This window comes from Bubalus bubalis, chromosome 10 (assembly GCF_019923935.1).
Source record: "Bubalus bubalis isolate 160015118507 breed Murrah chromosome 10, NDDB_SH_1, whole genome shotgun sequence".
Classification (NCBI taxonomy): domain Eukaryota; kingdom Metazoa; phylum Chordata; class Mammalia; order Artiodactyla; family Bovidae; genus Bubalus; species Bubalus bubalis.
In genome coordinates this window covers 84608584-84620028 of record NC_059166.1, presented here as the reverse complement: position 1 = coordinate 84620028, position 11445 = coordinate 84608584, and the positions used below count along the sequence as shown (strand labels likewise).

At 41.3% G+C, this 11445-nt stretch overlaps 1 non-coding gene across 1 annotated transcript; it reads left to right on the top strand.

Moving 5' to 3' along the window:
- The first annotated feature begins 7860 nt into the window (after positions 1-7860).
- LOC112587685 lies at positions 7861-7966 on the top strand. The gene has a single exon (XR_003112184.2). It is a non-coding gene; the product is annotated as a U6 spliceosomal RNA (small nuclear RNA).
- The last annotated feature ends 3479 nt before the right edge of the window (positions 7967-11445 follow it).

The window sequence follows — 11445 nt, the reverse complement described above, 5'->3', positions numbered from 1 at the left end:
GCTAGAGTCGGACACGACTGAGCAACTTCACTTTCACTTTTCACTTTCATGCATTGGAGAAGGAAATGGCAACCCACTCCAGTGTTCTTGCCTGGAGAATCCCAGGGACGGGGGAGCCTGGTGGCTGCTGTCTATGGGTTCACACAGAGTCGGACACAACTAAAGTGACGTAGCAGCAGCAGCAGCAGCAAGCATCATAAGAACATTGACAGATGAACTGTAAAAGCCAAAGTAAAGTGAAGTCACTCAGTCGTGTCTGACTCTTTGCGACCCCATGGACGGTAGCCTACCAGGCTCCGCAGTCCATGAGATTTTCCAGGCAAGAATACTGGAGTGGGCTGCCATTTCCTTCTCCAGGGGATCTTCCCAACCCAGGGATCGAAGCCAGGTCTCCTGCATTGCAGACAGACGCTCTACCGTCTGAGCCATAACTCCCTTGCTAAAGGCCAAAGTAAAGGGAAGATGAAACCTTGGGGTACTCTATCTGGGTAGATAATGCCTAAGATATTTTCCTGGGGTCCTACAGATTCGATGTTTAATAGCAACTATAAAAACATCCAAAGAGTGTGTGTGAATATAAGCATAGAAATAGTCACATATTGATAAACCATTCACACCAGAAAATGAAGCAAAAGTGTGTTATCACATGTATGAAACGGGGCAAAAGTTAATTGCTTTGGTGGAATCTAATTTATAGTCATGAGAGGGAAAAAAAATTCCCAAGAAACCACGGTAACCATTGCTGGCAAGGGGATTGTGGACACGGCTCCTGGCAACTGTGGCCTTGACTAATTTAAGAAGTCTGACATCACTTGTTAAACAAGAAACTTCCTATTCCTTTTGAAATTAATCATGAGGGTGGAAAGTAAGAAAAGACTGCCCTTGACCATGAGAATTTGCAGAGAACCTTGAGCTCCAAAGCCCATGGAGAGCCATTCAGATGTATTGCCCCAACACTCGTGCTGAAAGCAGCCCATGCCCCACAAGACTCTCCAGCTCCTTGATCTGCCCCGGGAGAGCAGGCCAATGGCTGGGAAGGTGGCAGCCTTTGTGTGCAGCCTCCACCTGTGACTTACCAGCTGTGGAACCTTGGACAAGGGACTTATTTTTCTCTGCCTCAGTTTCCGCTTCTGAAAAATGGAGATGTTAATTTGCTGTCATTGTTTAGTCCCGACTCTTTGCGACCCCATGGACTGCTGTCCACCAGGCTCCTTTGTCCATGGAATTCTCAGGCAAGAATATTGGACCAGGTTGCTATTTCCTTCTGCAGGGGATCATCCCCACCCAGGGATCGAACTTGTGTCTCCTGCACTGCAGGCAGATTCTTTACCACTGAGCCACCAAGGAAGCCCTGGAGATGTTAACATGCCTGCTTTATAGGACTGTTGGAAGGACTAACTAAGTTACTCTTTAAAGTCCTTGGAGCAGAATGTGGCACACAGCCATGTTATATGTTTGTGAAATAAACAAACCAGGTAAGGGAAACGTGTTTGCTTGTTTAGCATCTCCCTTCCTAGAACACGAGGTCAGTGAGGAAAGGACCTGTTTTGCCCTCTGTGCATTCCCAGTGCTAAGATAGTGGCTGGGGGCTTCCTGAGCTTCTTATGTGCAGTCCTCCTGAGTTTCCACACAGTGTTTCAATGCCATCATTGTCCAGTAACCTTATTTTGGTGATTTGGCTTCTGTGTTTAATTATGGACTCAGGAATATTTTAGGGCAACAAATCCTCTGGGAATCCAATCTTTTTTTTTTTTTAATAATTTTTATGATGTGGACTATTTTAAAAGTCATTATTGAATTTGTTTCAATATTGCTTCTGTTTTATGTTTTGGTGGGGGTTTTTTTAGCCACGATGCATGTGGGATCTTTGCTCCTCAGCCAGGGATTGAATCCACACGTCCTGCATTAGAAGGCAAGTCTTAACCTCTGGACCGCCAGGGAAGTCCTCCAGTCTTTTTAACATAGGTATTTGCTTATTGAGATCTTAGAGTTTAAGGCCTAGAGCTCCTCCTGGCCCAAATATATGGTCCAGAAATAGTACTGAGAAAAAAATTTTTTTACATATTGAGATATTGGGAAAATTCTGACTTATACAGAATTTTTAGGACTGTTGCAACCCACTCCAGTGTTCTTGCCTGGAGGATCCCAGGGACGGGGAAGCCTGGTGGGCTGCCATCTATGGGGTCGCACAGAGTCAGACACAACTGAAGCGACTTAGCAGTAGCAGCACATTTGTGGGCTAAGTTACTTCAGTTGTGTCTGACTCTTTGAGATCCTATGGACTGTAGCCCACCAGCCTCCCCTGTCTATGAATTCTCCAGGCAAGAATACTGGAGTGGGTTGTTACGCCCTCCTCCAGGGGATCATCCTGACCCAGAGATCAAACTCTCATCTCTTACGTCTCCTGCACTGGCAGGTGGATTTTTTTTATCACTGAGCCACCAGGGAAGCCCCTCTTGTTGGTTATCTATTTTAAATATAGTAGTGGTCTCATGACTTCTTTATGTCATTTCCTCCTTTCCATGTTGTCTCTTCTCTTTAAGCAGTTCTAATTATTGAAATTTACCTTCCAGTTTGGCCCTCCGGCTTTCCTATGGTTTCTTTCCTATTTTCCCCTTGGAGCTCTCTTGGGTTTGTCGTGGATGTTGTGACGGTGGTGGTGTTGTTTTCATGTTGTTTTACTTCCTGGTCTATTTCCTGAAGTTTATCTCCTAGCAGTTTTACTGACTTTTTCCATTTCAGCTTTCAGGTATCGACTTCAAGAGCTCTCCAGTTCTTATTTTGTGGCTGTAACACATTCTCTTGTTGCCCCCAGAGGAGTTCAATTACAAAATGTTTGGGGGAGGTTGTTCTTCTCCTCTCTGTACGGTCCCCAACCTGTCTGGGCTCCTTTTCATTTTTACTCTTTTGTCTCTTTCATGTTAGCAGCATCGACCTGCCCTCTGCTCTCTTTTTTCATCCACGTGAGAGCAGCTGGGGGAAGCCCTGTGCAGGGCTGCTACATGTCCTGGTGAACCTCCCTGTGGGGTTTTGGGAAGAGCTGGCCATTTTATCAGGTGACCTTCACAAATCTGTTTGAGCATTCTTTGACATTGCCTTTCTTTGGGATTGGAATGAAAACTGACCTTTTCCAGTCCTGTGGCCACTGCTGAGTTTTCCAAATGTGCTGGCATATTGAGTGCAGCACTTTCACAGCAGCAGCTTTTAGGATTTGAAATAGCTCAACTGGAAGTCCATCACTTCCACAGGTTTGTCCGTAGTGATGCTTCTGAAAGGCCATGTGACTTCACATTACAGGATGTCTGGCTCTAGGTAATTGATCACACCATTAGGGTTATCTGGGTTGTGAAGATGATTTTTGTACAGTTCTTCTGTGTATTCTTGCCACCTCTTCTTAATATCTTCTGTTTTTGTTAGGTCCATATCGTATCTCTCCTTTATTGTGCCCATCTTTGTATGAAATATTCCCTTGGAATCTCTGATTTTTTTGAAGAGATCTCTAGTCTTTCCGATTCTATTGTTTTCCTCTATTTCTTTGCATTGATCACTGAGGAAGGCTTTCTTATCTCTCCTTGTTATTCTTTGGAACTCTGCATTCAGATGGGTATATCTTTCCTTTTCTCCTTTGCCTTTTGCTTCTCTTTTTTTTCTCAGCTATTTGTAAGACAACCTCAGACAACCATTTTGCCCTTTTGCATTTCTTTTTCTTGAGGATGGTCTTGATCACTGCCTCCTATACAGTGTCACAAACCTCTGTCCATAGTTCTTCGGGCACTCTGTCTATTGGATCTAATCCCTTGAATATGTTTGTCACTTCCACTGTATAATCATAAGGGATTTGATTTAGGTCATACCTGATTGGTGTAGTGGTTTCCCCTACTTTCTTCAATTTAAGTCTGAATTTTGCAATAAGGAATTCATGATCTGAGCCACAGTCAGCTCCCAGTCTTGTTTTTGCTGACTGTATAGAGCTTCTCCATCTTTGTCTGCAAAGAATAATCAATCTGATTTTGGTATTGACCATCTAGTGATGTCCATGTGTAGAGTCTTCTCTTGTGTTGTTGGAAGAGGGTGTTTGCTATGACCAGTGTATTCTTTTGGCAAAACTCTGTTAAGCCTTTGCCCTGCTTCATTTTGTACTCCAAGGCCAAACTTGCCTGATACTCCAGGTATCTCTTGACTTCCTACTTTTGCATTCTAGTACTCTATGATGAAAAGCACATCTTTTTTTGGTGTTAGTTCTAGAAGGTCTTCTAGGTCTTCAAAGAACCATTCAACTTCAGCTTCTTTGGCATTAGTGGTTGGGGCATAGATTTGGATTACTGTGCTATTGAATGGTTTGCCTTGGAAACGAACAGAGATCATTCTGTCATTTTTGAGATTGCACCCAAGTACTGCATTTTGGACTCTTTTGTTGACTATGAGGGCTACTCCATTTCTTCTAAGGGATTCTTGCCCATAGATAGAGTTAATGGTCATCTGAATTAAATTTGCCCATTGCAGTTCATTTTAGTTGACTAATTCCTAAAATGTTGATGTTCACTCTTGCCATCTCCTGTTTGACCACTTCCAATTTACCTTGATTCATGGACCTAACATTCCAGGTTCCTATGCAATATTGTTCTTTACAGCATGGGATTTTACTTCCATCACCAGTCACATCCACAACTGCACATTGTTTTTGCTCTGGCTCCATCTCTTCATTCTTTCTGGAGTTATTTCTCCCCTATTCTCTAGTAGCATATTGGGCACCTACCCACCTGGGGTGTTCATCTTTCAGAGATAATATTGACAACATCTGTTGGATCATAGAAAAAGCAATAGAGTTCCAGAAAAACATCTAATTCTGCTTCATCCACACAGCCTTTGATGGTGTGGATCATGATGAACTGTGGAAAATTCTTCAAGAGATGGGAATACCAGACCACCTTACCTGCCTTATGAGAAATCTGTATGCAGGTCAAGAAGCAACAGTTAAAATCAAACATGGAATAACTGGTTCCAAATCAGGAAAGGAATACGTTAAGGCTGTATACTGTCACCTTGCTTATTTAAAGTATAGGCAGAGTAGAAAGAAAGAAGAAAGAAAGTGAAGTCACTCAGTCATGTCTGACTCTTTGTGACCCCATGGACTGTAGCCCAACAGGTTTCTCCATCCATGGAATTTTCTAGGCAAGAGTACTGGAGTGGGTTGCCATTTCCTTCTCCAGAGGATCTTCCTGACCCAGGGATCGAACCCAGATCTTGCACACTGCAGGCAGATGCTTTACTGTCTGAGTCACCAAGGAATCTAGATCATGGGAAGTGCCAAGCTGGATGAAGCACAAGCTGGAATCAAGATTGCTGACAGAAATATCAACAACTTCAGATATGCAGATGACACCACCCTTATGGTAGAAAGTGAAGAAGAGCTGAAGAGCCTCTTGATGAAAGTGAAAGAGGAGAGTGAAAAAGCTGACTTAAAACTCAATGTTCAAAAAACAAAGAGCATGGCATCTGGTCTCATCACTTCATGGCAAATGGATGGGAAAACAGTGGAAACAGTGACAGGCTTTATTTTCTTGGGCTCCAAAATCACTGCAGATGGTGACTGCAGCCATGAAATTAAAAGACACTTGCTCCTGGGAAGAAAAGCTATGATCAACCTGGACAGCATATTAATAAGCAGAGATATTATTTTGACAACAAAGGTCCATCTAGTCAAAGCTACAGTTTTTCCAGTAGTCATGTATCAATATGAGTGTTGGACTATAAAGAAAGCTGAGCACCGAAGAATTGATGCTTTTGAAGTGTGGTGTTGGAGAAGACTCTTGAGAGTTCCTTGGAGTACAAGGAGATCCAACCAGTCAATTCTAAAGGAACTCAGTCCTAAATATTCATTGGAAGGACTGCTGCTGAAGCTGAAGCTCCAATACTTTGGGCACCTGTTGTGAAGAACTGACTCATTGGAAAAGCCCCTGATGCTGGGAACGATTGAAGTCAAGAGTAGACGGGGTTGACAGAGGATTAGATAATTGGATGGCATCACCGACTCAATGGACATGAGTTTGAGTAACCTCCGGGAGTTGGTGATGGAATGTGAAGTCAAGTGGGCCTTAGAAAGCATCACTACGAACAAAGCTGGTGGAGGTGATGGAATTCCAGTTGAGCTATTCCAAATCCTGAATGATGATGCTGTGAAAGTGCTGCACTCAATATGCCAGCAAATTTGGAAAACTCAGCAGTGGCCACAGGACTGGAAAAGGTCAGTTTTCATTCCAGTCCCAAAGAAAGGCAATGCCAAAGAATGCTCAAACTACCGCACAATTGCACTCATCTCACACGCTAGTAAAGTAATGCTCAAAATTCTCCAAGCCAGGCTTCAGCAATATGTGAACCATGAACTTCCAGATGTTCAAGCTGGTTTTAGAAAAGGCAGAGGAACCAAAGATCAAATTGCCAACATCTGCTGGATCATGGAAAAAGCAAGAGAGTTCTAGAAAAACATCTATTTCTGCTTTATTGACTATGCCAAAGCCTTTGACTGTGTGGATTACAATAAACTGTGGAAAACTCTGAAAGAGATGGGAATACCAGACCACCTGACCTGCCTCTTGAGAAATCTGTATGCAGGTCAGGAAGCAACAGTTAGAACTGGACATGGAACAACAGACTGGTTCCAAATAGGAAAAGGAGTACATCAAGGCTGTATATTGTCACCCTGTTTATTTAACTTATATGCAGAGTACATCATGAGAAACACTGGACTGGAAGAAACACAAGCTGGAATCAAGATTGCTGGAGAAATATCAATAACCTCAGATATGCAGATGACACCACCCTTATGGCAGAAAGTGAAGAGGAACTCAAAAGCCTCTTGATGAAAGTGAAAGTGGAGAGTGAAAAAGTTGGCTTAAAGCTCAACATTCAGAAAACGAAGATCATGGCATCCGGTCCCATCACTTCATGGGAAATAGATGGGGAAACAGTGGAAACAGTGTCAGACTCTATTTTTCTGGGCTCCCAAATCACTGCAGAGGGTGACTGCAGCCATGAAATTAAAAGACGCTTACTCCTTGGAAGGAACGTTATGACCAACCTAGATAGCATATTGAAAAGCAGAGACATTACTTTGCCAACAAAGTTCCGTCTAGTCAAGGCTATGGTTTTTCCTGTGGTCATGTATGGATATGAGAGTTGGACTGTGAAGAAAGCTGAGTGCCAAAGAATTGATGCTTTTGAACTGTGGTGTTGGAGAAGACTCTTGAGAGTCCCTTGGACTGCAAGGAGATCCAACCAGTCCAGTCTGAAGGAGATCAGCCCTAGGATTTCTTTGGAAGGAATGATGCTAAAGCTGAAACTCCAGTACTTTGGCCACCTCCTGCAAAGAGTTGACTCATTGGAAAAGACTCTGATGCTGGGAGGGATTGGGGGCAGGAGGAGAAGGGGACGATAGAGGATGAGATGGCTGGATGGCATCACTGACTCGATGGACGTGAGTCTGAGTGAACTCTGGGAGTTGGTGTTGGACAGGGAGGCCTGGCGTGCTGCGATTCATGGGGTCGCGAAGAGTCGGACAGGACTGAGCGACTGATCTGATCTGATCTGAGGGAAACCTCGGGTGCTGCAATCCATTGGGTCGCAAAGAGTCAGACACAGCTGAGCGACTGAACTGAACTGAACCAAACTCAAAGAGCATCTGTTCCCCTGGGCAATAATAAGCTCATCTCATTTTTCTCACTGTGGAGAGCTGTGGTGAGTCATGTGTATGTGTGTGTGTGTGTTAGTCACTCAGTCATGTCTGACTCTTTGTGACCCCATGGACTGTAGCCTGCCAGGCTCCTCTGTCCATGAAATTCTCCAGGCATGAATACTGGAGTGGTGCTCACTTCGGCAGCACATATACTAAAATTGGAACGATACGGAAAAGATTAGCATGGCCCTGCACAAGGATGACACGCAAATTAGTGAAGCGTTCCATATTTTTATATTCCATGCAACTAGAGACCAAAAGAAAGCAGGAGTAGCAATACTCATATCAGATAAAATAGACCTTAAAACAAAGGCTGTGAAAAGAGACAAAGAAGGACACTACATAATGATCAGAGCATCAATCCAAGAAGAAGATATAGCAATTATAAATATATATGCACCCAACATAGGAGCACCGCAATATATAAGACAAATGCTAACAAGTATGAAAGGGGAAATTAACAATAACACAATAATAGTGGGAGACTTTAATACCCCACTCACACCTATGGATAGATCAACTAAACAGAAAATTAACAAGGAAACACAAACTTTAAATGATACAATAGACTTGTTAGACCTAATTGATATCTATAGGACATTTCATCCCAAACAATGAATTTCACCTTTTTCTCAAGCACACACGGAACCTTCTCCAGGATAGATCACACCCTGGGCCATAAAGCTAGCCTTGGTAAATTCAAAAAAATAGAAATCATTCCAAGCATCTTTTCTGACCACAGTGCAATAAGATTAGATCTCAATTACAGGAGAAAAACTTTTTAAAATTCCAACGTATGGAGGCTGAACAACACACTGCTGAATAACCAACAAATCATAGAAGAAATCAAAAAAGAAATCAAAATTTGCATAGAAACGAATGAAAATGAAAACAAAACAACCCAAAACCTGTGGGACACGGTAAAATCAGTGCTAAGGGGAAAGTTCATAGCAATACAGGCACACCTCAAGAAACAAGAAAAAAGTCAAATAAATAACCTAACTCTACACCTAAAGCAACTAGAAAAGGAAGAAATGAAGAACCCCAGGTTAGTAGAAGGAAAGAAATCTTAAAAAATAGAGCAGAAATAAATGCAAAAGAAACAAAAGAGATCATAGCAAAAATCAACAAAGCCAAAAGCTGATTCTTTGAAAGGATAAATAAAATTGAGAAACCATTAGCCAGACTCATCAAGAAACAAAGGGAGAAAAATCAAATCAATAAAATTAGAAAAGAAAATGGAGAGATCACAACAGACAACAGAAATACAAAGGATCATAAGAGACTACTATCAGCAACTATATACCAATAAAATGGACAACGTGGAAGAAATGGACAAATTCTTAGAAAAGTACAACTTTCCAAAACTCGACCAGGAAGAAATAGAAAATCTTAACAGACCCATCACAAGCATGGAAATTGAAACTGTAATCAGAAATCTTCCAAAAAACAAAAGCCCAGGTCCAGATGGCTTCACAGCTGAATTCTACCAAAAATTTAGAGAAGAGCTAACACCTATCCTACTCAAACTCTTCCAGAAAATTGCAGAGGAAGGCAAACTTCCAAACTCATTCTATGAGGCCACCATCACCCTAATACCAAAACCTGACAAAGATGCCACACAAAAAAGAAAATTACAGGCCAATATCACTGATGAACATAGATGCAAAAATCCTTAACAGAATTCTAGCAATCAGAATCCAACAACACATTAAAAAGATCATACACCACGACCAAGTGGGCTTTATCCCAGGGATGCAAGGATTCTTCAATATCCGCAAATCAATCAATGTAATACACCACATTAACAAATTGAAAAACAAAAGCCCTATGATTATCTCAATAGATGCAGAGAAAGCCTTTGACAAAATTCAACATCCATTTATGATTAAAAACTCTCCAGAAAGCAGAAATAGAAGGAACATACCTTAACATAATAAAAGCTATATATGACAAACCCACAGCAAACCTTATCCTCAATGGTGAAAAATTGAAAGCATTTCCCCTGAAGTCAGAAACAAGACAAGGGTGCCCACTTTCACCACTACTACTTAACATAGTTTTGGAAGTTTTGGCCACAGCAATCAGAGCAGAAAAAGAAATAAAAGGAATCCAGATTGGAAAAGAAGAAGTAAAACTCTCACTGTTTGCAGATGACATGATCCTCTACATAGAAAACCCTAAAGACTCCAGCAGAAAATTACTAGAGCTGATCAATGAATATAGTAAAGTTGCAGGATATAAAATCAACACAGAAATCCCTTGCATTCCTATACACCAATAATGAGAAAACAAATCAAGGAAACAATTCCATTCACCATTGCAATGAAAAGAATAAAATACTTAGGAATATATCTACCTAAAGAAATTAAAGACCTATATATAGAAAACTATAAAACACTGGTGAAAGAAATAAAAGAGGACACTAATAGATGGAGAAATATACCATGTTCATGGATTGGAAGAATCAATATAGTGAAAATGAGTATACTACCCAAAGCAATCTATAGATTCAATGCAATCCTTATCAAGCTACCAACGGTATTTTTCACAGAGCTAGAACAAATAATTTCACAATTTGTATGGAAAAACAAAAAACCTCAAATAGCCAAAGCAATCTTGAGAAAGAAGAATGGAACTGGAGGAATCAACCTGCCTGACTTCAGGCTCTACTACAAAGCCACAGTCATCAAGACAGTATGGTACTGGCAAAGACAGAAATATAGATCAATGGAACAAAATAGAAAGCCCAGAGATAAATCCATACACCTATGGACACCTTATCTTTGACAAAGGAGGCAAGAATATACAATGGAGAAAAGACAATCTCTTTCACAAGTGGTGCTGGGAAAACTGGTCAACCACTTGTAAAAGAATGAAACTAGAACACTTTCTAACACCATACACAAAAATAAACTCACAGTGAATTAAAGATCTAAATGTAAGACCAGAAACTATAAAACTCCTAGAGGAGAACATAGGCAAAACACTCTCCAGCATAAATCACAACAGGATTCTCTACAACCAACCTCCCAGAATATTGGAAATAAAAGCAAAAATAAACAAATGGGACCTAATTAAAATTAACAGCTTCTGCACAACAAAGGAAACTATAAGCAAGGTGAAAAGACAGACTTCAGAATGGGAGAAGATAATAGCAAATGAAGCAACTGACAAACAGCTAATCTCGAGAATATACAAGCAACTCCTACAGCTCAACTCCAGAAAAATAAACGACCCAATCAAAAAATGGGCCAAAGAACTAAATAGACATTTCTCCCAAGAAGACAGACAGATGGCTAACAAACACATGAAAAGATGCTCAACGTCACTCATTATCAGAAAAATGCAAATCAAAACCACAATGAGGTACCATTTCACGCCAGTCAGAATGGCTATGATCCAAAAGTCTACAAGCAATAAATGCTGGAGAGGGTGTGGAGAAAAGGGAACCCTCTTACACTGTTGGTGGGAATGCAAACTAGTACAGCCACTATGGAGAACAGTGTGGAGATTCCTTAAAAAACTGGAAATAGACCTGCCTTATGATCCAGCAATCCCACTGCTGGGCATACACATCAAGGAAACCAGAAGGGAAAGAGACACGTGTACCCCAATGTTCATCGCAGCACTGTTTATAATAGCCAGGACATGGAAGCAACCTAGATGTCCATAAGCAGATGAATAGATAAGAAAGCTGTGGTACATATATA